Source organism: Gorilla gorilla, chromosome 21 (assembly GCF_029281585.2).
Source record: "Gorilla gorilla gorilla isolate KB3781 chromosome 21, NHGRI_mGorGor1-v2.1_pri, whole genome shotgun sequence".
Classification (NCBI taxonomy): Eukaryota; Metazoa; Chordata; class Mammalia; order Primates; family Hominidae; genus Gorilla; species Gorilla gorilla.
In genome coordinates, this window is record NC_073245.2 from 66,682,139 (window position 1) to 66,707,690 (window position 25,552).

The following is a 25,552-nucleotide window of genomic DNA, read 5'->3' on the forward strand; positions in this document are numbered from 1 at the left end:
TCCTCAAAACCAGTGCCCATCGCAATAATGTTCTAGTTGTGATACAAAGTTGACTTTTGGATGTTCTAAATATGAGGGGACTTCAAAAAGTTTATGGAAAAATTGAATTAAAATATAAAAATAAAAAATACAAACGTTAATTTTCAACATAGCCTCCATCAAGTTCAAGACAATTTTGTAAGCAATGATACCAGCCATTTAGTCCATCCCTAAAGAACTGAGGGTCTTGGGAATTTAACCATATCAATGCAATCTTTTTTACATTATTAACTGAAGAAAAGTGGGTACCATTTACAGGTTTTATAAAGATTAGTCAACAGGTAAAAGTCAGAAGAGCCAAATCAGAACTCTAAGTTGGCAGAGCATGGTGGTTCATGCCTGTAATCCCAGCACTTTGGGAAGCTAAGGTGGGAGAATTGCTCAAGCTGAGGAGTTTGAGACCAGCCTGGACAACACAGTGAAGTCTTATCTCTGCCAATAATTAAAAAATTAGCTGAGCATGGTGGCATGTGCCTATAGTTCCAGCTACTTGGGAGGTTGAGGTGGGAGGATTGCTTGAGGCCAAGTAGTTGAAGCTTCAGTGAGCTGTGATCACACCACTGGACTCTAGCTTGGTGACAGAGTGAGACCCTATCTCAAAAAAAGAAAAAAAAAAGAAAAAAAAAGAACTCTTAGATGGATGCCTGTTGATTCCCCATTGAAAGTCTTTAAAAATTGCCTTTTTAAAATTAGGGGAATGAACAGGACCATTAGTGTGATGGGGAAGGACCCTCTGGTGAAGATTTCTTGGGTTTTTTTTTTGCTAAAATTTTGGCTTTCTCAAAACACTCTCATAATAAGCAGATGTTATCATTATTTTTCCCTTCAGAAAGTCAACAAGCAAAATGCCTTGAGCATCCCCTATAAAACTGTTGCCATGATCTTTGCTCTTGACTGGTCCACTTTTGCTTTCACTGGACCACTTCCACCTCTTCGTAGCCATTGCTTTGATTGTGCTTTGTCTTCAGGATTGTACTTTTAAAGTCATGTTTCACTTCCTGTTACAATTCTTTCAAAAAATGCTTCAAGATCTTGATCCCACTTGTTTAAAATTTTCATTGAAATCTCTACTCTTGCTGCAACTAATCTGGGTGCAACGGTTTTGCTACCTATTGAGAGGAAAGTCTGCTCAACTTTAATTTTTTAGTTAGAATTTTGTAAGCTGAACTTATTGAGATGTCTATGGTGTTGGCTGTTGTTTGTGCTGTTAATCGTCAGTCCTCTTCAATTAGGGCACAAATGAGGTGAATGTTTTTCTTGCAAATTGATGTGGATGGCCTGTCACTGCAGGCTCCATTTTCCATATTGTCTTGTCCTTTCTTAAAACAACTTGTCCATTTGTAAACTGCTGATTTCTTTAGGGGATTGTCCTCATAAACTTTGCATGAAGCATCAGTGATTTCACCATTCTTCCACAGAAGCTTTATGATCAATGTTTGTTCTTGCTTCAATTTTAGCAGAATTCATGTTTCTCTGATGGGGCTCTTTTTCAAACTGATGTCTTACCATTCTTAGTGCCTCCAAATAGATCCCGTTCAGACATTTGATAATAAATTAGTACAATTTTATTTTGGTGCAAAAAAAATTGAAATCCATACATAGCTTTTTCATAATACATATTTTTCATGACCTTTTTGAAGACCCCTTGTATCTGAAAGGGATCACAAAAAGGACTAAATGTGTTCACTGGTTATTGTAAACCACAAAAAGGGCCCTAATATTCACCAATTTCAATCTCAGAATGTGGTTCTCCATATGTTGTCTTTCTTGATGCATTTGGTGTCTTCATATACACACTAATAAAGGTTCTCTCTTGACCTGGTTCATCTATGGGTTTTCTTATTGTTCCAGTACCAGGGAAAGGCAGACAAGTCTTGACGAGTCTTTAAGTGAGGGCAGAGCAAGATGGATAAAAATCTACCAATTTAGATTGGTAGATTGTGAAGAAGGTTCAGATCTTCATCATCCTCTTCGCTCTTTCCTTCCTCATCCCATCAGAGAGGTAGTATAATATGGGAATTAAGAGCCAGACTCTGGAGTCAGACTTCAATTTCTAACTAAGCAAATATCCTCGGGTTATTACTTATTCTCTTCACTCATCTATAAAATGGAGTAAAACATTTTATTTGTTTCACAGGATGGATGTGAGTCTTCAATGAGGTGGTATGTGTAAAGTGCTTACAACAGGGATGGGCATATATTAGGCTCCAATTTTATGTTAGCTACCATCTCCACCACACCTGAAACCAACACCACATCTTCATCATCACACCTGCCACCATGAGCATCATCATTCCCACCACCATTATCATCGCCATCCAATCAATGGTGCTGAGTGACAATGTCCACTTTCAAAATCAACCGTTCTAAATAATTTTCACTGTTAGATTTATTTTTTAAATTATATTTAAGCTCACCAGGTGGGCCACAATATCTAATAATTTAGTAGTAACTTCCATATCATACTACCTTTACTATTAAATGTTTAGGATTCAATAGCCATCATTATTAAACAGCTAAAATGATAATATTGATATTTGACTTGCTCCATTATTCCATGTTTTAGATAAAAGCCCTGAATTTAAGTGTTCGATTTTTCAAAGTATTTGAGAATAAATCTATAGTGTTACAGGAATTTAAAGTAATAAATTATACCATATAAAATGCTTATCTTCCGTTTCTGATCCAAACAATCTTGTATGTCTGTCTTCAATATTAAAGGAAATTGAGGCTTATTATACCTTATTAGGGCAGAAGTGGCCTGCTCAATAATTCTTCAACTCTTCTTTTTTACTAAGACAAGCCATGGTTTTGATGAGGACAACAACATATCCACTAAAAGTGTATGTTTCCCATCATCCCTTGAAGATAGGTCTTGCCATATGGCAAGGTCAGGCCCAGTGAACTACGAATGGAAGTCTGTTGGTAGAACTTCCTGAGAAACACCTAAAGAACTTAACTTTCAGTACTCTTTTGTCCATTCTCCTTTCTCCTTGCTAGAATGCAGATGTAATGGCTGGAACAGCAGCAGCCGTATAGTTATCATGATGCAAGCTTGAGAACAAAGCCATACATTAGAAACAGTAAAAACTGAAAAATAGGAGACTGAGATGTAAGAATAATCTGCATTTTCTAGACTATCTACCTTCAGGCCTTCTGTTAAATAAAAGAGAAATAAGCCCGTAGTTTTTGGAACCAAAAAGAGCCCACATGGCCAAAGCAAGACTAAGCAAAAAGAACAAATCTGGAGGCGTCACATTACCTGACTTCAAACTATAATATAAAGCTACAGTCACCAAACCAGCATGGCACTGGTATAAAAATAGGCACATAGACCAATGTGACAGAACAGAGAACCAGAGAACCCAGAAATAAAGACAAATACTCACAGCCAACTGATGTTTGACAAAGCAAACAATAACACAAAGTGGAGAAAGGACACACTATTCAACAACGGTGCTGAGATAATTGACAAGCCACATGCAGAAGAATGAAACTGGATTCACATCTCTCACCTCATACAAAAATCAACTCAAGATGGATCAAAGACTTAAATCTAAGACCCTTTTAGACATTGGCTTAGGCAAAGACTTCATGGCCAACAACCCAAAACCAAATGCAACAAAAACAAAGGAAATAGATGGGACTTAATTTAACTAAAATGCTTCTGCACAGCAAAAGAAATAATCAGCAGAGTAAACAGACAACTCACAAAGTGGGAGAAAATATTAGCAAACTATGCATCCAACAAAGGACTAATGTTCAGAATCTACAAGGAACTCAAAGAAATCAGCAAGTAAAAAGCCAAATAATCCCATCAAAAAATGGGCTAAGGATATGAAAAGACAGTTATCAAAAGAAGACATACAAATGGCCAAAAACATATGAAAAAATGCTAAATATCACTAATTATCATGGAAATGCAAATCAAAACCACAATGAAATACCACTTTACTCTTGCAAGAATGGCCATAGTTTCAAATTTTTAAAAAATAGATGAATAGAGGTTGGCATGGATTTGGGGAAAAGGGAACACTTTTACACTGCTGGTGGAAATGTAAACTAGTACAACCACTATGGAAAACAGTATGGGGATTTCTTTCTTTCTTTCTTTCTTTTTTTTGAGACGGAGTTTTGCTCTTGTTGCCCAGGCTGGAGTGCAATGGCATGATCTCGGCTCACCACAATCTCTGCTTTCCGGGTTCAAGCGATTCTTCTGCCTCAGCCTCCCTAGTAGCTGGGATTACAGGTATGCACCACCACGCCTGGCTAATTTTGTATTTTTCGTAGAGATGGGGTTTCTCCATGTTGGTCAGGCTAGTCTCGAACTCCTGACCTAAGGTGATCTGCCTGCCTCGGCCTCCCAAAGTACTGGGATTACAGGCATGAGCCACTGCAACCAGTCAGAGATTTCTTAAAGAACTAAAAGTAGATCTATCGTTTGATCCAGCAATCCCACTACTGGGTATCTACCCAGAGGAAAGAAAGTCATTATATGAAAAAGACACTTGCACATACATGTTTATAGCAGCACAATTTGCAATTGCAAAAATATAGAACCAGCCCAAATGCCCATCAATCAATGAGTGGATAAAGAAAATATGATGTGATTATAGATATACACACACACACACACACACACACACACACACACACTCATACACATACACTCCATAGAATACCACTCAGCCATAAAAAGGAACAAAAAAAGGGCATTTGCAGCTATCTGGATGGAGTTGGATACCATTATTTTAAGTGAGTTAACTCAGGGATGGAAAACCAAACGTTGTATGTTCTCACTTATAAGTGTGAGCTAAGCTATGAGGACGCAAAGGCATAAGAATGATGCAACGGACTTTGGGGACTTAGGGGGAAGGGTGGGAGAGGGTGAGGGATAAAAGACTACACACTGGGTACAGGTGTACTGTTCAGGTGGTGGGTGCACCAAAATCTAGAAATCACCTCTAAAGAACTTATTCATGTAACTAAACACCACCTGTTCCCCCAAAACCTATTGAAATAAAAAAAAAAGAAAAACCCCTATTTTTAACCTGCGTAGTTCTTCTTGCCTCTCTTATTCTTTTCAATATGATACACTTACTAAAATAGACTATTCGAATTTGCCTTCATTTCTATATGATAGGTTAATGCTAACATATTGCTTTTTCATAATAAAAATATTTTTCTTATAACCAATACATTAATAAATTTGTGTTAAGAAACACACTCTTGGCCAATAACTGTGATAGACATTGTGAAGAATGCAATGATTCTTTCAGATTTTGTATGAACTGGTAATAAGCTGCTTATAGACTGAACATTTACAAACCAGCGTGTAGTTTCATTACATTAATACATTAGCATCCAAAGCCTGGTTATTGCAGAAAAGTTGTAATAGGAAATATCTCGCCAGATTTCCCCTAGGATATTAAAACAATATATTTTGGGCACTTAATGTTTGGTAAGAATCAAGACTAAAAACTGCATCTTGCAGGGTGTCATGACTTTTTAAACCCCTCCCCTAATCATAAAGCTATTTTCCAATGACAAGGAAAGTGCATTTTAGATGATAGTCCTAAAACTAGGCATTTCATGTGAAATACATTACTATACATAGGAAATGTCATTTTGAGCCATAAATGCCTGTGAAAAGCCCATATTCTAAAAAAAACTATTTGTATTTAGGTCAACAACGTGTTTATTTCCCTAGATGTTTTGTGGGCTTTCTGAGTCTATCAGAGTGTTCTGCAATCCACAGAGCCTGAGTCCCTGTGGGCACAGATGTCAGAGGCATGTGTATGATTAAAAACAATCCCATCTCCAGGGAATTTTTGGCTAAATTCACAAGGGTCATCTTTTAAGGTGTAAGAATTCCCTCAATACGGTATATATGTAGTTTAAACATTGCAAAAAAAGTTAAGGTATAATATTGTTCATAAACCACTGGATTTCTACAAATAAACATGGATCTGGGAAAGACCTGGGGATTATCAGTTTTTGTAGCAAAGTCCTGCCTTGAGGCATTTAATGTTCATAAGCTGTTGCTTCTTTTAATGAGTATAAACATTTGCTTCTTTAATATCCTCATGATATAAGCATAACTCATTCGTTCATTCATTTATTCATTTAGCAATATAGCTTTTCCAGGCACCCTTCTTAGTGCAAAAGTTACAGCAATTAACAAGAAAAAGAACTCACATCCTAATTGGAAGGAGAAAAACAAAAATACAAATTTCTAAGTAAACACAACGTAATAATTTTGGGTAATTCCATAAAAAACAAAGATATAAAATAAATGGTAGGGACAAATCTTGATAGAGCAATAAGATGAAGTCTTTTCAAAGGAATGCATCTTATCATAGACCGGAATGATGAACAGTAGTAAATTATGCAAAGATCCACAGAGAGGGCCTTCTTTATAGCAGTAATAGTAGGAGCAAGGCCAGGCACAATGGCTCACACCTGTAATCCCAGCACTTTGGGAGGCCAAATCGAGCAGATCACTTGAGGTCAGGAGTTCAAGACCAGCCTGGCCAACATGGCAAAACCTCATCTCTACTAAAAATATAAAACAAAAAAAAAAAATTAGCTGGGCATGGTGGTGCACACCTGTATTCCCAGCTGCTCAGGAGGCTGAGGTAGGAGAATCGTTTGAACCCAGGAGATGGAGGTTGCAGTGAGCTGAGATCACACCACTACACTCCAGCCTGGGTGATGGAGTGAGACTCTGTCTCAAAAAAAAAAAAAAAAAAAGAAATTCTAGGTGCCCAGAGGCAAGAATGAATTTGAGCTGTTTATGGAGCAGAATAAAAATGGGGAGATTTTTGGATCAGGCTGGAAAGATACACACGGAAAACATGTAGGGTTTCAAAGGCCACAGTTAGGAGTTGTCATGTGCTTCTATCCTGTTGGAGAGATTAGGGGTGAGAAGACACAACCTAATTTCTAAAATGTTATTCGGGCTGCTGTGTGAAAAATGAATCAATGTAGGGCAAGAGGGAACCAGGGAGACTGGTCAGGTGACTGTGGCCATCAGATAGGAAAGAGATGCAGTGGTTTAGACCTAAGGGAAGCCATAGAGATTGCTTACAATTCATTTAGATGTTGCACTCGTGCATGAAGAATATTAAAACTCACAATGATATTTTGAAAAGGTACTATTATTATTCCCATGTTTCAGATGAGGAAATTAGAGCTGAGAGATATTTAAAAGGTTTCACATGGTTGTCTAGTTGGTAAGTGGCAGATCCTACACTAACTCAGTGAACCTTCAAAGAATATGCTCTGAAGTGGCCCATTATCATGACTTCAAGGAAACAGATGCTGTAGATTTTCACAGAAGGGATGATGGGAGTAAAGACCACAGGCTCAGGGTATGAAAGCATCTGACTCTCATCTAAGGAGGAAATTTTGCTCCACAGGCCTGTCAAGACTATAAAGGGTCTGAGGTTTTATCCTACTTGTAGACAAAGTCTGATACAGCTGGCAGAAGACATGATGCTTTTGGGTCAGAAACAAAAGACTGTATTATGCACGGTAAATATCAGGAGCCTCATGTTTATGTTGGCTCCTACTGCCCTCCAAGTCTCATGGTTGGGAGGACCAGGGTTGTCTGCATAGAGGGGACCAAGCAGGTTTGCATTGCAACTGAGAAATATTGAGCTTGAGGAATTCACTGCTGTTACAATAGTGAGCAGTAAGTAAGCCTACTTGTTGTCTAGGAGAAAAGATTACCTCATCCCTCCAAGTTTCTGACTGCAAACAGAAACCTCAAAAGCCACTTGGGTCAAAAGCAGTCAGGGCCTTGCATTCTTGGCATGGCCAGCAGGAAGGTGCAGGAGTGTTCAGAGCCCATGGCCACTGCTCCTTCCCACTCAGACTTTCAGCTCACCTCAGAGGGAAAAGAGCCATCTTTGGAAGAGCCACTTCCTCGGGATTGATACCAGAAATTGCAGCAAATTTAATCTCACACCGTTTTAGAAAAGGGCAGGAAACAACAGGAAATCAGAGTACAGTTGACCCTTGGACAACAAGGGGATAAGGAGTGCTGACCCCCCGTGCAGCTACAAATCCAGGTATAACTTTGATTCCCTGAAAGCTTAACTATTGATAGCCTACTGTTGACTGGAAGCCTTACTAATAACATACACAGTCCATAAACATGTATTTTGTATGTTATATGGATGATATGCTGTATTCTTACAATAAAGCTAACTGGAGAAAAATGTTATTAAGAAAATTATAAGGAAAATAAATTGACGATTCATCACAGGGAAGTGAATCATCATAAAGATCTTCATCCTCATCATCTTCATGCTGAGCAGGCTGAGTAGGAGGAGGAAGAAAAGGGGTTGGTTTTGCTGTCTCAAGGGTGCCAGAGGCAGAAGAAATTTCACGAATAAGCAGACCTGCACTGTTCAAGCTGTGTTGTTCAAGGGTCAACTCTACTGGTATAACAGTATGAATTCTAGCTGGGTGTGGTGGCTCATGCCTGTAATCCCAGCACTTTGGGAGGCCGAGGTGGGCAGATCACAAGGTCAGGAGTTCGAGACCAGCCTAGCCAATATGGTGAAACCATGTCTCTACCAAAAATACAAAAATTAGCCAGGTGTGGCGGCGCACGCCTGTAGTCCCAGCTACTCAGGAGGCTGAGGCAGAAGAATCACTTGAACCTGGGAGGCAGAGGTTGCAGTGAGCCGAGATTACGCCACTGCACTCCTGCCTGTGCGACAGTGCAAGACTCCGTCTCAAAAAAAAAAAAAAAAAGAGTATGAATTATTTTGGCTACGAGTAAGCATATTCACTTGCCAGGCTCTTAAAAGGAGTATTTTGCTTCCTCACATAAAACAGAGTTCTAGAGAAAGGTGATTTGCTGGTGATGGTTCAGTAGTTCAACCTTAGGCTCCAGGTCAGCTTCCTGTAATTCTCTAAACCCTCCACTCACAGTTACAAGATAGTCCTGACACTTCTTAGCACGGTATCTTTAACCAAAAATTTTTAAAGCAAGGAGGAGTGGTGCAGAGTATTTCTTTTCCAACTCACTCCTCTTATCTGGTGGGAAACTCATTCTCCCAGCGCCCCTACAGAGATTTTTGCTTTTATTTCTCTTCTGTCACACCTGGGTCACATGATCACCCTTAGATTGGGGTCTGCTTCTCTCTTTCCTGAGGAATCTCTGTCAGACAGTTGAATAAAATTGAGGTTCTATGTCTTAGTCCTTACAGGCTGTTGTAACGATATACCATGAACTGGGTGGCTATAAACAAACTTTTATTTCTCACAGATCTGGAGACTAACAAGTCTCAGATCAAGGCACTGGCTGATGTAGCGTCTGATGTAGGCCCGTTTCCTGGTTCATAGGCACAGTCTTCTCACTGTGTCTTCACTTCATGGAAGGAGCCAGGGAGTCTCTGGGGCCCCTTATATAAAGACATTCATCTAACTCATGAGGTTCCCACTGTCATGACCTACTCACCTCCTAAAGGCCGCATCTCCTTCTACCATCCCGTTAGTGATTCGGTTTCAACATAGGAATTTTGAATATGAATATATGAATATGTGACTATGAATACGTGAACAAACAGCCAGACCATAGCATAATGTGACATAGGAAAAACGTTGCTGGCTTTTGGGTTGGCCTCCTTCTACCCTAGTTTCTCTCTGGTGTTTAGACAAGGGCATTGAGGAAGCAGGATGATCCGGCTTGCCATCATCACTAAAGCAAGTGGTGGCTTCCTAGGTTGTTATCCAGGGATAACAATGAAAAGGATTCTGTCGTTTATAGCAGCCTGGTTGAAGATGGATACAGAGCCTGCCAATTAATTTGGCAAACAGCTCTACTTCAGTGAACTTTAAATAAAGAGCACAAAAGAGGACAAGTGGGAATGATTCTGCAATCTGACTCAAGCCTGGCATGTTCCTGAGTCACTGAACAGAGCAGGGAGAAGGTTCTCGTGGCATATGCTGTCAATGGGTAGAAAGTAGAAGGTAGTGGAGCGAAAGCTGTTTGCGTGCCTGGAACCTGTCACAAAAATCCCAAACAAGCAAAATGAATGCTGCGTTTCTCAGTGGGTGACACAGCCCAGTATTCAGCACAGTCTGTTTGCTTGCAGGTTTAGTCAGCATTATTTTCTTCCTTTTAATAATATTCACCATATTGACAGTAATTTGCAGATTTTTAAGTTCTGCATATGTTCCTACTGAAATAATCCTCCTATTTTGCTTTCCTGAGACCTTGTTGAAAAAAAAAAAAAGAAGGAAAAAAAGAAAATTGTACATTAATCAGAAAACATCCTTGGAAAATTCTCCAGGCTTTTGCACATAAGGTCTTTCCCCTACGGAAATGACAATGACAACATTAAAAAATTTATTGTTATGAATGGGAATTATAATCATGGGATATTTTTTATTGAGAATTATTGTACACTATTAGGTTTGTAATGTGTTTTTTAAAGGCTTTAAAAAAACTTCTTGGTGTTTTTACTTACCAAACACAGCACACTTATCACATAATCTATTATTGTTATTTATTAAAGGTCCTAAGTGTACCTAGAACTATGAATGTGTTTTTATGTGGACAGCTGTGTGTGTGTGTGTGCTTATTTGTATGTAGTAAATCTTAAAGGGACATCGAGGATGGATCCATATAGGCAACTGGTTCAAATATTGGCCCAAATAACAATATACTTAAACTAGAGAATTACTGTAGATCCAGTAGGTTCTGGTGGTTGAGAGTATGGCTCTAGGTTCTAGTCAGAGTCTGAGATTCCCATTCTTACCCTGGTGTTTGACCTCAGAAAGTTCCTTAATATCTCTGAGCCTTAGTTTCATCATCTACTGATTGACTTAGTAACAGCAAAAGCAATATAGCAGTAATAGCAGTAATAATGATGAGCTGACCCTAATGATACTATTATCTAGTCGTTCCTGAGAAGATTTTAAGCACTTCTCATGGTTTCATTCATTTGCATTTTTTCCAGCTTTATTGAGATATCATTGGCAAATAATAATTACATACATATTGTACATATGGCTTTAAATTATGTATTTAAGTTATACAAATTGATATTTTGATTTATTCATACTCTGTAAAATGATGACCACAACCAAGCTAACTGACATATTCATCACTCCACATAGTTACCATTTTCTTTCTTTTCTCTTCATTTTTTTTTTCTTTTTGGTGGCAAGAACACTTAAGATCTACCCTCAGCAAATTTCAGTTATACAATATGGTCACTATACAACACAGTCACGAGTTAACAACAATCACCATGCTGTACCTTAGGTCTCCAGAATTCAGTCATTTTGCATAACTGAAACTTTGTATCCCTTGACTAACATCGCTCTATTTTCTCTTCTTCCCTCCTCCCCCAACAACTACCATTCTTCTCTCTGCTTCTATGAGTTTGACTTTTTTAGATTCTACAAGTAAGTGAAATCATGCAGTCTTTCTGTATTTGTCTTTCTGTATTTGGTTTGTTTCACTTAGCTTAACGTCCTTTAGGTTCATCCATGTTGTTGCAAATGGTGATATTTCCTTTTTAAATATTATTAATAATACTAGGGGTTTGTTAGGATAAAATGTAATGTTATGTGTCTAGTACGATACTTCATTTATTGTGACTATTTTAAAATATGTAATAGCCAAACTAATATTAATTGAATGAATGAATTGGGCAAGCAAGTCAAAATGGGACAGACCAATTATGCGTCTAGATCCAGCCAAAGAGCTCCAGTCTGTATTGTTATTTAATTTTAAAAGCAATGCCAAGGCCTTCTGGGCATCAAAGTACATCCTACCCTGCTAGAATTCACAAAAACATGTGATAGGAAAGGATCTCTTGTCTAGATTCTTTTAAAGTAGACACTGAAAGATTTCCACATGTTTGAATGTAGATGTGGCTATTTCTAGCTAGAATCTCAAGAGTTTAATTAAATATTTGCACAACAGATTTTTTAAAAGAACGTTTTGGAAGGAGGGTTGCACCACCTGCTGCAGTTCCACGTCGGCTCATCGCCCAGTTGGCGTTTTCTTTCTCCGTGTCTGGCACACAGGAGCTGAGGACACCAGGCCCTCCCCACGGGAAAGGTTCAGATGGGCTTTTTGTGCCTTCTGGTTTCAGCTGAGTTGCTAAGCCCTTCCCTGTTGACTTTTTAATAATGAACACAGAAAACTGGCTACCATTCATTCATTCATTCATTCTCCAAAGAGTATCCAGAGAGATCTTTGAAGAAAGTAAGTCAAATCTCTCTCTCTCTTTTTTTTTTTTTTTTTTTTTAATGTTTAAAAGATTTGGCAGTTTCTCATGGTACCCAGAAGAACAGTCCAGCCCCTTACCCCACCAGGGTCCCCTGGCTCGCCTGGCTCTGTCACACGTCACACTCTCCGTGTTGTTGCTTCAGCTGCCCCTGACTTACTGCCTTTTGCTGAAGCGGTCAAACTCACTCAGCCCCAGGCCTTGACTCCAGCAACATGTTTTTCTGCACCCCTTCCACAAGTTACTCAGCTCAGATATTTCTCCCCGGGGGAGGCTGCTATACCCACCCTACTGAACCTTACTCTCCCCAGTGCCTAGAACAGTGCCAGACATGTGAGTCCGAGTGGTGCTGGTTGTTAATTAATTTAAATTGCATGTGTTGCGCTTCTACTATGTGCAAACTGTTCTCTTTTTAAAAAAGACATTTAGGGCCAAACACAGTGGCTCACACGTATAATACCAGCATATTGGGAGGCTGAGGCAGGAAGATTGCTTGAGCCCAGGAGTTAGAGACCAGCCTGGGCAACAGAGCAAGACCCTGTCTCTACTAAACACTAAAAAAAAAAAAAAAAAAAAAAAAAATTAGATGGGCCTAGTAGTGCACGCCTCTAGTTCCAATTACTCAGGGGGCTAAGGTGGGAGGATTACTTGAGCTCAGGGGTTCAAGGTTGCAGTGAGCTGTGATCTTGCCACCACACTCCTGCCTGCAACAGAGTGAGATACTTCTCAACAGCAACAACAAAAAAAGTAGGCATAGAATTAGAAAGGAGCATTCATGAGATTTTAAGTGACCCCTTAGAAGAAAAAAGGGGCAGTCTCTCTAAACCTATCCTGGTTCCAGGGATTACCCTGACCCTCCTGACTCCCCAGAAAGAAGAAGAGAGTAATAGTAATGGCTAATATTTTGATCCATGTGTTTGTCTTTAAATGGCTACAGTAGCCAGGCAGGTGGAAATCAACCTGATTTTAAAGAAAAGAGAAAAGGTGAGGCTTGTAGCCAAATTCAAGAGTCATGCCTCATCTAAAATAACTGAAATTCATTTTTTCTTAAAAAGGTAGCTTTTGCCACTGATTTGGCTGGCTGGTTTCTAATTCTTGAAACAGTGTTTACTCTGCCAAGTGCTCTCCTATGCACGTGACATACACTCTTTCACTGAACATCAGTTCACAGCCTCCCTCTGAAGGAGAGACTGTTGTTGACATCATTTCCATACATGGCACTTGAGGTTTATAAAGCAGGGCAAATTTCTTCTGCAAAGGGCCACATAATAAATATTTTAGGCTTTGTGGGCTACAGAGTCTGTGTCGCAGCTACTTAACTCTGCCTTTGTAGCTTAAAAGCAGCCTCGGACGTTATGTAAACAATATAACTCTGTCTACAAAAACAAGCAGCAGGTTGGATTTAGCCTGCTATCGTTTGCCAACCCCTCTTATGGGCCATAGGTAATTTGCTTGCATTTAAATAGCTGTTAAGGCCAGTAGCGGTGTCTCATGCCTGTAATCCCAGCACTTTGGGAGGCCGAGGCGGGCGGATCACGAGGACAGGAGATCGAGACCATCCTGGCCAACATGATGAAACCCCATCTCTATCAAAAATACAAAAAATGAGCTGGGCGTGGTGGCACGTGCCTGTAGTCCCAGCTGCTTGGGAGGCTGAGGCAGGAAAATTGCTTGAACCCAGGAGGTGGAGGTTGCAGTGAGCCGAGATCGCACCACTGCCCTCCAGCCTGGGTGACAGAGCGAGATTCCGTCTCTAAATAAATAAATAAATAAAAATAGCTGTTAAGTGGCAATTAGAGTTTGGACAAAGGCGGTCCTGCTTCCTGATTACCATCTTGTACTCCTGTCTCTCCTTCTGCTGGTCCATCCAATAGGTCAGGGGCACTATAATTGGTAATAGCTATAATAAATATTTATTGCATGCTTGCTATACACCAGGCATTTTCTATGGGACCTACCAAACATCTATCCAGCTAGCTGCCTATCAACATCATCTATCTATATTCAATAATTTATCCTTACAATGTTGAAGGCAGATGCCACACCCGATATCTGAAACAAAAGGCTAAATTTATTGCTTGCTAAGCAAGGGAGAACGGTTCTGGTAAGGCTTAGTCTCTCTCTGAGCAAGCAGAAAAGGCTGCACTTTGCAGGGTTTGGGGCTCATCTTTTTAAGCGTTTGGGGATATGTGGAGTTGAAGGATTGGTGGGCTTTTTGAAGCACATAGTTGAGGAGCTGCTGTCAGAAGAGCAGGTTTGGGTGAGTTTTCTTAGATAGTTTTGATGCAGGGCAGGTGAGCCCCAGAGGCGAGCTTAGCCCATGGGGGTTATTGGCTTTGCCTATGAAAGAATTGTAGGGCAAGCCGGAAGTAGAAGAAAACAGCTTTACTGAAGAGGCAGTGTTACAGCTCCAGCAGCATTGCAGCTCTGTGACTGCTTCTGCAGAGCAGGGCTACCCCGTAGGCAGAGAGTAGCAGCTCAGGACAGTTCTGTTGTCATATTCATACCTACTTTTATTTATTTATTTATTTATTTATTTATTTATTTATTTATTTATTTTTGAGATGGAGTTTCACTCTTGTTGCCCAGGCTGGAGTGCAATGGCGCGATCTTGGCTCACTGCAACCTCCGCTGCCCAGGTTCAAGCAATTCTCCTGCTTCAGCCTCCTGAGTAGCTGGGATTACAGGCATGCGCCACCACGCCCAGCTAATTTTTGTATTATTAGTAGTAGAGATGGGGTTTCACTATATCGGCCAGGCTGGTTTCAAACCCCTGACCTCAGATGATCCACCTGCCTCGGCCTCCCAAAGGGCTGGAATTACAGGCAACAGCCACCATGCCAGGCCATACCTACTTTTAATTGCATGCAGATTAAGGGGTGGTTTATGTAGAAGTTTCTAGGGAAGGGGTAGTAACTTTTGGATCATTGGGTCATTGCCATGAATAGGGGCAGCAGCTTCTGAATGTTGCCATGGCAATGATAAATCAACTTGGCACACTGGTGGGTGTGTCTGATTGGAAAGTTGCTTCTGCCATGGCCCTGTTTTAGATAGTCCTCAATCTGGTTCTGTGTCTGGGTCCCACCTCTGGAGTTGTGTCCTGCGTCCTTCCTCAGTTTGGGATGGAGTTGAAAATCATTTCTGGTGATTACTTCTGCCTGGGATGGAGTAGGACCAAAGTACAATCAGTAATTTGTTTCTCTTGAACTAGATTCTAAGAACTGTTGATGCTTATGACAATTCTATAAGGTAGGAACTCTTATTATTCCCATTTCATGTACGAGAAACCTGAGGCACATGGAGGTTGTGTGGGTTGTCCAGGTTCTTAAGGCTATTAAGGGGTCAAACCAGGATTTTTAAACTGAAAGTTTGGCTCCAGACTCCAGACTCTTAGCCAGGATTCTCTTCTGTCTCCCATGGCTAGTGTTTGCTTTCTGTGAATGTCACAAGTTGATCACTTACAGGCATTAAATTAATTCCTAGTTTGCATCTGTAGATTTTATTCGTGTTAGTCCATCATTTGTTCTCAACTCCATTCCATCTTGTAGGTAACAAATGACCACTTAAAGAACATCTACAAGGCCAAATTCCTAGATATGAAATGCAGTGCCATTTAAGGTAATTGTTCCTAATATTTTTAGCTTCTAACCAAAAAGTCAGGCTTGCTTTTGCTGAAAGTTTAATAAGCGGAAGTCTCTATTTCACAGAACATCAGGACAGATGAATGACTAGATGAACGATAATGCAAAATTGTAGCCTAGTTTAACCCTACTGGGTTTGTTCTTGACTCTTAGATCAACCTTGCAAAAGGTTAAATGGGAAATTAAGGGAATAGAGAAGTCTATCTCTCTACAAATTTATGTTCCACCTCCTGCAGCTCACAGGACTAAACAGTCATGGCTTATAATTATAGCAGAAAGAGGAGAATTATAACTAGAGAGTGATAATTGTCTCCTACTCAAACACAGACAGGCTCAGAGAACAGGAGACTTGGACTCAGACTTATTTTCCCCAATAACTAGATATAAAATCATCAGATATAAAATCCTGCGAAATGGGCTGAATCTATCCCTATGTATTAGTTTCCTAGGACTGCCTTAACAATGTACCACAAACTGGGTGACTTAAAACAATAACATTTTTTTGTCTCATGGTTCTGGAGCCCAGAAGTCTGAAATCAAGGTGCAACGTTCTGACCGAAGCCTCAACGGGAGAATCCTTCTTTGCCTCTTCTAGCTTCTGGTATTTGCTAGCAATCCTTGCATTCCTTGGCTCGCAGATCCATAGCTTCAATCTCTGCCTCTGTTGTCACATGACCTTATCCCTGTGTGTCTCTTTCTTTGTGTCTCTTCTTTTCTTATAAAGCCACCATTTGTATTGAATTAAAGGCCCACCCTACCTACTATGACCTCACCTTAACTAATTACATTTACAGTGATGTTATTTCTAAATGAGGTCACATCCTGAATTGCTGGAGGTAGGACATTAGCCTAGACTTTATTTCTAAATAAGGTCACATTCTGGTGTGCTGGGGATAGGACTTTAACCTCTCTTTCCAGAAGACATGATTCAACCCATAACACAAGGATTCCATATTTTTATTTGTTTTAGGATGATAAAATTGCCTTCTTCATTGGGGTACTAAGGGAAAGTATTGAGATTTAAGTGCTTTGAGGAAAAAGGGCTATGTAATTATTTAACATATCACTGCCAGATTAATCCAAAAGATGAGTACCAATTCACGAGACAGTCTTTATGAAGCCTAGAATTCTTTAATGCTGACTCCACCATCTTCCTTTATATAGGAGATAAGCTTCCAAAGATGCATTTTTGCCAAAATAGTAAGTAACTTCAAAGTAAGTGAGATATACACAAAAGGATCATAATTTCTGACCTAGATGTGATTCTGCGGCAAGTTTCACAAATTGCTTTCTTTATTTATAGGCTGGACACTTAAGAGAAAACCTGTTTCTCCCCAGAGTTGCAAAGCAGTGTTTCTTTTGATTGTTCTGGAAGAAAAGGAAGGTTTCATCAACACAGACTATCTATATTTTTTTTTCACCAAACTTATAGAAAAGAATGACAATTCAGACCACAATTTAATGGAGGATGCAGGAAGTACACTCAGGCCTCTTAAAAGTAAGGTTTGCATGCTGAAAAAAATTCCCATAATCTTGCTTTGGATTTTGTTGCTCATTGACTCATCTATTCAACAAATATGGGGCACACTAAATGTCAGACACAGACATCAGAAATGCTAGGATATATAAGAAGTGGTCCATGCCACAGGTGAGTGGGGAGTATATGTTAATGAGACAGCCATGCTATGATAATTTCCACTGAAGAGGTGATGCAAAAATGCTGTGGTTACAACTCATGCCATTGACAAAAATAAGGAAAAGGTTTTCTTCAGGCAGAAACAAAATCAGGGAAAGTGACTATGTGTATTAGCCTGTTCTCATGCTGCAAATAATGACATACCCAGTACTGGGTAATGTATAAAAGAAAGAGGTTTAATTGACTCATGGTTCCACATGGCTCGGGAGGCCTCACGGTCATCGCAGAAGGTGAAGGAAGAGCAAAGGAACGTCTTGAATGGTGGCAGGCAAAGAGAGAATGAGAATCAAGCAAAAGGAGTTTCCTTTTATAAAACCATCAGATCTCCTGAGACTTGCTTACTCACTACGATGGGAACAGTATGGGGGGAAACTGCCCCTATGATCCAATTACCTCCCACCGGGTCCCTCCCACAACATGTGGGAATTAGGGGAGCTACAATTCAAGGTGAAATTTGCTTGGGGACACAGCCAAACCATATCACTCTGAAAAGGCCAAGGAGTATAGATTCCATGTTATTTTTCTGTGTGTAGCTGGAGTGTAGAGTTGAGTTGTGTGAGGAAAGTGGGTCAGTGAGAGACGAGGACAGAGAAGCAGGCTGGGCCATGTGTAGATATTTTCTTTATGTCCTGCAAAGAAGTTTGACTCTATTGTTGTAGAGTAAAACTTTTTTTCATTTCATTAATGCTATTTGCTTTTCTTCTTCTTATTTATTTATTTATTTTTGAGACAGGGTCTCACTCTGGTGCCCGGGCTGGAGTGCAGTGGCGTGATCACAGCTCACTGCAGCCTCCACCTCCCAGGCTCAAGCAATCCTCTCTCTTCAGCCTCCCGAGTAGCTAGGACTACAGGTGCATATCACCATGCTCAGCTAATTATTTTAATTTTTTTTTTTGTAGAGGTACGGTCTCTCTATGTCTCCCAGGTTGGTCTTGAATTCCTGGCCCCAAGCAATTCTCATGCAGTGGCCTCCCAAAGTGCTGGGATTGCAGGTGTGAACCACTGCACCTGGCCTATTTTTTTCTTATTTTAAATTAATCAGAGCTTTTTATACAAAATGTAAAGTGTGGAAAAGTAGCAATATAAAAATTGGAATAATCTTTAATTTCAATATCTGCAGATAAATTTTTTTTGTGTTTAGTATATAACCTTCAGTCTTTTTTACAGTTAAATAAATATAATGTATTTATTTCATTTTCAGTTTACTTGTTACCATGTTTAAATTTCTGTACTTCTATCTATCTATATATCTAGAGAATTTTGTCTCCATTGTAAAAAGAAGATTAACTCTTCTTTTTAAAGAAGACAGGTTCTAGAGTTGTGAGTAATATCAAGATAGCTTTTGCCAAATAGTTTTGAACTCTGGCCATTCTTGGCTATAGAATTGATTCAGTCTTGATGTATTGCAACACATGATGTGATTCAGAGAAACAAATATATATTTCCTTTTTTATGAGGGGGAATTTTAAGTGACAAATGAAACAGAAAATGTCTTGGGTAGATGAAGAAAAACAGCAGGGTTGAAGCATTGCATTGATTTTCTGAAAATAAGCATCTCGCATTATTTAAACTTACAGCCTGACCATGTTAGAGATATGACACCTGAAGCCTAAAAATGCTGTAAACTGCATTCTTACAAGGCACATAAGCTTTGCTGGCAATATTGCAAGAATGTCAGATAATCTGCTTGAACAATTCTTAGATCAAAATAGTATCATATTGTACATCAGACATTTTATATCTCCTTGAAATTTAAGATGATGATAATATCATTAGAAAGAATCAAAATAGACCCAATGGGCATTAGGTAAAATAACTCTGCACATGAATGTGGGATTGTACATTGCCTGTCAGGCTTTGTCTAACTCTAAGATGGTTTAAAATTTTTTGACATGAAAAATCAGTAGTTTGTTTCAATTTCAACAATATTTAATGATATCCACAAATAGCACTAATTAAGAGAATTCAAAATAGTAAATCAAAGTGCGTTTTTTGCCTTGTCTTAAACTAGAGATTGTATACTACTTTTAATTTTCTTGTTTTCTTAAACAAAAATAGAGACAAGGATCTTGCTATGTTGCCCAGGTTAATCTCGAATTCCTGGCCTCAATTGATCTTCCTGCCTCAGCTTCTCAAAGTGCTGGTGTTACAGGTATAAGCCACCATGCCTGGCCATAGACTATATCTTAAAATTCACACATTGCCACAAACTAATAACTTTTATATATGGTGACTTTCGTATCTTCAAAGATAAAGAAAAATTACTTAAGTGTCTAGAGGGAAAAAATCAAATTATCTGTAAAGAAATAAAATTCAGCGTCTTCTGGGACTTCTAGGAGTGGGGGACTTAAGACAGGCCTTCCCATTCGTGAAAGATCATTTTTAGGAAGAGATAAAATCACAGCTTTTATATAGACGTAAAAATGAACATGTGTTAAATATTTTACTTTACTCAAATAAGGATCCAGGCTGATGTTATAACTGGCTCAAAGGGAAAGTCAAAACAACACAATTTATCTGGAGTAAAGGAATATCAAGATGAATTGCCAACAATGACACAAACTGTTTTCTCCCAGGGTGGGAGGGGAGACAATTTGGACCTCCACCAGATAAGACATACTTTGCACATCTACTGGTTACCTGCAATTTATAGAGTTGTAAGATAGCTCAAAGTAAAGGAATAGAGCTAGACTCTGATAACCCAAAAGGGTATGTTACAGATCATGCATAGTCTTCCATGGAAACCCAATTTTTTCATTTCACAATGCCCTCCCCCTCCTCCTGGTTATGTTGTCTTATCTTTCCTGTTATACCAGCCGTCTGCAATACTAACTTCCAGAATTAGATGAAATGATGCCTACATATTTAGGAGAAAAAAAAAGAGAATAAAGCAAGTCTATAAGCCCAAACAAATTGCTATTACTTTTCAAAGGACAGGTACTTTCCCATGACAATAACATGTTCTATGAACCTGAGATCTTTAGCTGTTTGGCCCACTACTAGTCACAGATTCTCTTTATTGTTGTCTGATACAATTATTACAGCCTTCTTTAAAATGGAAAAGTATACAAAATAATGAATACAGAATTCAGCACAGAACAAATTTTTATGTAGAGTGAGAAAATAAATCATTTAATAAATCATAAATCATAAAAAATCATAACTCCCAAGTTACAATTTATTTTAAAGTTGATAACCACATGTCACAAAGTCTAGAAACATGGCATATTATTCTTTTTTTGGTAAATTATGACCCAAGCCTCTGCAGTACCTTTCTCCTACTTTTTTATGGGCATACCTTTTAATCATTTCTTCATGTGACAATTATTTTATAATATTTTCTAGAGGGAGAATCGAAAGCAAACTCAGTCTTTCTTCTACTATGACTGATGATCTCTATTTTGAGGGCAGTTTTGTGCGCTGTTCTGTCTGGATCCATGAGACTTCATCAGGACAAGACGTGTCAAATAAGCTGAGATGAGATTTAATATGGTGGCACTCATACTTTGAGGATGGTACACTATAAATTCAAGGATTCTGAAATTCCATTTCTCATAATTCTCAACAAAAGAGAAATGAAAATGTGTGGTGCATTTATTGTCACTTATGCTATCTTGTCGATTCCTAATAATAGAGATCTTTGTGTCAGGGTTTTCCATACACTAGCGTCTGACTGTGAACATTCAAATGTCATTTCTCCTCCATGTCCCCTGTACTTTTGGGGTCAGGATCACATCTCTTTTGGATATAATTTCTGTCCTCTCACTCAGGTTGGTCACTTGATTTGATTTTGCTTTCTTCTCCCACTTCTTGAGGCATATTACACTGTCCCTTGTTAACTCAGACTTAAGAGTTTAATGGAATTTTAAATATATAAATGTAATTTATGCCCAAGGCAAAAGACTTGGCATATTCATGTCATGATGCCAGGATAGTCAACCTAGTAGGCACTGAGAATCTCTCAATAGGCAATTTCTATACCAGAACAGTTAGCAAAAAAGTGAACACATCAATAACTATGAATCACCTAAATATATCCCACTAAGACCAAAAATAATGTATCCTAAATTTATCTCTCTCTTAGCCAGATCCAAACCAAATCTATGATTACTCTACCACCATCTGATGAAAAAGGAAGGGTAACAAACAGGCAGCTTGTGGGGAGGGAGACAGCTATCCTACGTAATTGTAGTTACAATGTGTGTCTGTGTGAAGATATTGCTAGTAACCGTCCCTCATTTCCTGCCCTATTCCCAGTGTCTTGCCCTTTACATGAACTAGGCACTTAATAAATCTATGTTTAAGGACTAAATAAATTATTGATAAAAGAAGGATATATTCATGCAAGGTTTTTGTTGCACTCAAGAATGGCTAGGACATACAGAAAATATTTTTCAGAAGGTTTTTAAAAAACTAGTATTCAATTTATTAAGATTGTAAATGTAAAAGTAAAACTAGCTCTTTCTTAACCTTTCAGTGTAGTTCGCAAATTTATTCTGTTTGTATATTCAGTAGATTTTAACAGTCACTTTCAAGGGAGCTTTGACAATATTTGGTTCCTTTTACAAGCTGAAACACCAATAACATTTTCAACAGCTGTTATAAATTTAATGTATTTGCTCTCTTTAATGATTTTAAAAGCCTGGCTTAATAAAAACAGCTTTCTGAATATTTACCAAGTCTTTTTCATTGACCAATGTTTAAAGTTATAAAAATATGTTTTTTTTTTAACTTGGAGATTTTTTAAAAATTACGCTTTAAGTTCTGGGATACATGAGCAGAACATGCAGATTTGTTACATGGGTATACACGTGCCATGGTGGTTTGCTACACCCATCAACCTGTCACCTACCTTAGGTATTTCTCCTAATGCTATCCCTCCCCTATCCCCCAAACCCCTGACAGGCCCCAGTGTGTGATCCCCTCCCTGTGTCCATGTGTTCTCATTGTTCAACTCCCACTTATGAGTGAGAATATGCAGTGTTTGGTTTTCTGTTCCTGTGTTACTTTGCTGAGTATGATGGTTTCCAACTTCATCCATGTCCCTGCAGAGGACACGAACTCATCCTTTTTTATGGCTGCATAGTATTCCATGGTGTATATGTGCCACATTTTCTTTATCCAGTGTATCATTGATGGGCATCTGGGTTGGTTCCTTTGATATTGTGAACAGTGCTGCAATAAACATACATGTGCATGTATCTTTACAGTATAATGATTTATAATCCTTTGGGTATACACCCAGTAATGGGATTGCTGGGTCAAATGGTATTTCTGGTTCTAGATCTTTGAGGAATCGCCACACTGTCTTCCACAATGGTTGAACTAATTTACACTCCCACCAACAATGTAAAAATGTTCCTGTTTCTCCATATCCTCTCCAGCATCTGTTGTTTCCTAAAGCAATGGCAACGAAAGCCAAAATTGACAAATGGGATCTACTTAAACTAAAAAGCTTCTGCACAGCAAAAGAAACTACCATCAGAGTGAACAGGCAACCTACAGAATGGGAGAAAATTTTTACACTCTACCCATCTGACAAAGGGCTAATATCCAGAATCTACAAATAACTTAAACCAATTTACAAGAAAAAAAAACAACCCCATCAAAAAGTGGGTGAAGGATATGAACAGACACTTCTCAAAAGAAGATGTTTATGGAGGCAACAAACATACGAAGAAAAGCTCATCATCACTAGTCATTAGAAAAATGCAAATCAAAACCACAATGCAATACCATCTCATGCTAGTTAGAATGACGATCATTAAACATATAGGAATTTTTAAATTTCTTAAAATATTTCAAATGCGTACAGTATGCCCACATTTACTATTTACAGAAAAATAGTATTACTATGGTTTTGTTAGTCATAATTTTTATGCTTAATTTTAAAATGCAAGAGATGTGTTGCCATTTAAGGAAAGTAGTTACCATTCCAATTAACTGAATTTATTCATGACCAGAGGTTTCATCCAGAACAGCAAAAGATTTCCTGGACTTTTACTGGCTATCCTGCTGACACTCACTGAGCACTGTTTTATAGTTTTCTTTTCCCGTTTCCATAACTTCAGAATGTAGCCAATTACTCTGTTTTCTCAAATTCAAGTTATACACGTTCACTAATTCTTAAGTCTATTCACTAGGCTCTATCTCTCTGTAACTCTTCTAGTTTTTCAAGAAAGTTGGTCACTTTATTTGATTTTGCTTTTTTCCCCCAACCTCTTGAAGCATATTACATTGTCCTTTGCTAACTCAGACTTAAGAATCTGATGGAATTTTGAAGACATAAATATAATTTCTTCCCAAGGATAAAACTTGTCAGTTTTATGATATTACTTTTTAACATAATATTGTCAAATCTATACAACTGATGGAGATGTTTATAATGATATTTGGTTAAATTTTGTATACCTCACATGGCCTTTGTCTGATTTGCATTAAAACTCATGAGGTCATTCTCCTGGCAGAAAAATAAAGGTATGTTTCCTGAAGAAAAAGTAGACACCCTCCTGCTGTTCATAAGAAAGCATCAAAGTAAATAATTGCAAGGCCACGCATGGTGGCTTACACCTGTAATCAATCCCAGCACTTCGGGAGACCAAGGTGGGCGGATAGCTTGAGCCCAGGAATTCAAGACCAGGCTGGCCAACATGGCGAAATCCCATCTCTACTAAAAACAAAAATTAGCAGGGCGTGGTGGCATGCGCCTGTGGTCCCAGTCACTCAGGAGGCTGAAGCTGAGACATGAGAATCGCTTGAACCCAGGGAGTGGAGGTTGCACTCCAGCGTGGGTGACAGAGTGAGACTCTGTGGAAAAAAAAAAAAAAGAATTTCAGAGAAGGAAAATGGCATTATTGAAAAACTAGAAGTGCTCAGGAGAGATATAAGATATAATTTAATAGCAGGATTTAATTAAATGTTATAATAATAGTGAACAAAAAAGAATTTTGGGTTTCAAAATTTGAGAACAAAAAGAAAATACAGGGAAAAAACGAATAATAGATTTATGGACTGAAAATCTCAAATTGAGCCTGGCACAGTGGTTCACACCTGTAATCCCAGCACTTTGGGAGGCAGAGGCGGGTGAATCACTTGAGGTCAGGAGTTCGAGACCAGCCTGGCCAACATGGCGAAACTCCATATCTGCTAAGGTACAAAAATCAGCTTGGCATGGTGGTGCGCGCCTGCAGTCCCAGCTACTCGGGAGGCTGAGGCAAGAGAATCCCTTGAACCAGGGAGGCAGACATTGCAATAAGCAGAGATTGCACCACTGCATTCCCGTCTGGGTAACAGAGTGAGACGCTGTCTCAAAAAAAAGAAATAATAATAATAAAAAGAAAATATCAGATGATAGCAATAGATACTAGAAGAGGTAGGCATAAAACGAAGTATGCTTAATTTTCCATCATATATGTTTATATACTTACAAAACCAAATACAAATGTCAAAAATAATTATTGAAAAAGCAGGTATGATATAAAAGCATCATCATCTTTATCATTATAATTCCATATCATATCAGTGAAATCTAGAAAAGAGGTAGGATCAAGGATAAATAAAAGTTGCTTGATTTTTCATCTTCTGTAAGAACGTGAGACTTGAAAAAATTTTGACATAAACATGAAGAATAGATGAAAACATTGTCATAACATTATAGAATGAAGTGCCTGGAAAATATAAATAGGCTGTAGGAGAGGAAGTAAACCTTTCATCTACTCTTTTGGGTTCAGTCGCTAGGGCATGCAAAATAAACTAACAAAAGACAGATTAACAAGAGGGGGAAAAAACAGTTTATTTATGCATGCAATGCACACACACAAACAAATTCAGAGACAAGTAACTGAAAGAGGTAGTTAAAATTTTGGAAGTAAATACTGTCTTAATAGAGGGAGAGAAAGGCACTTATGGAAAAACAA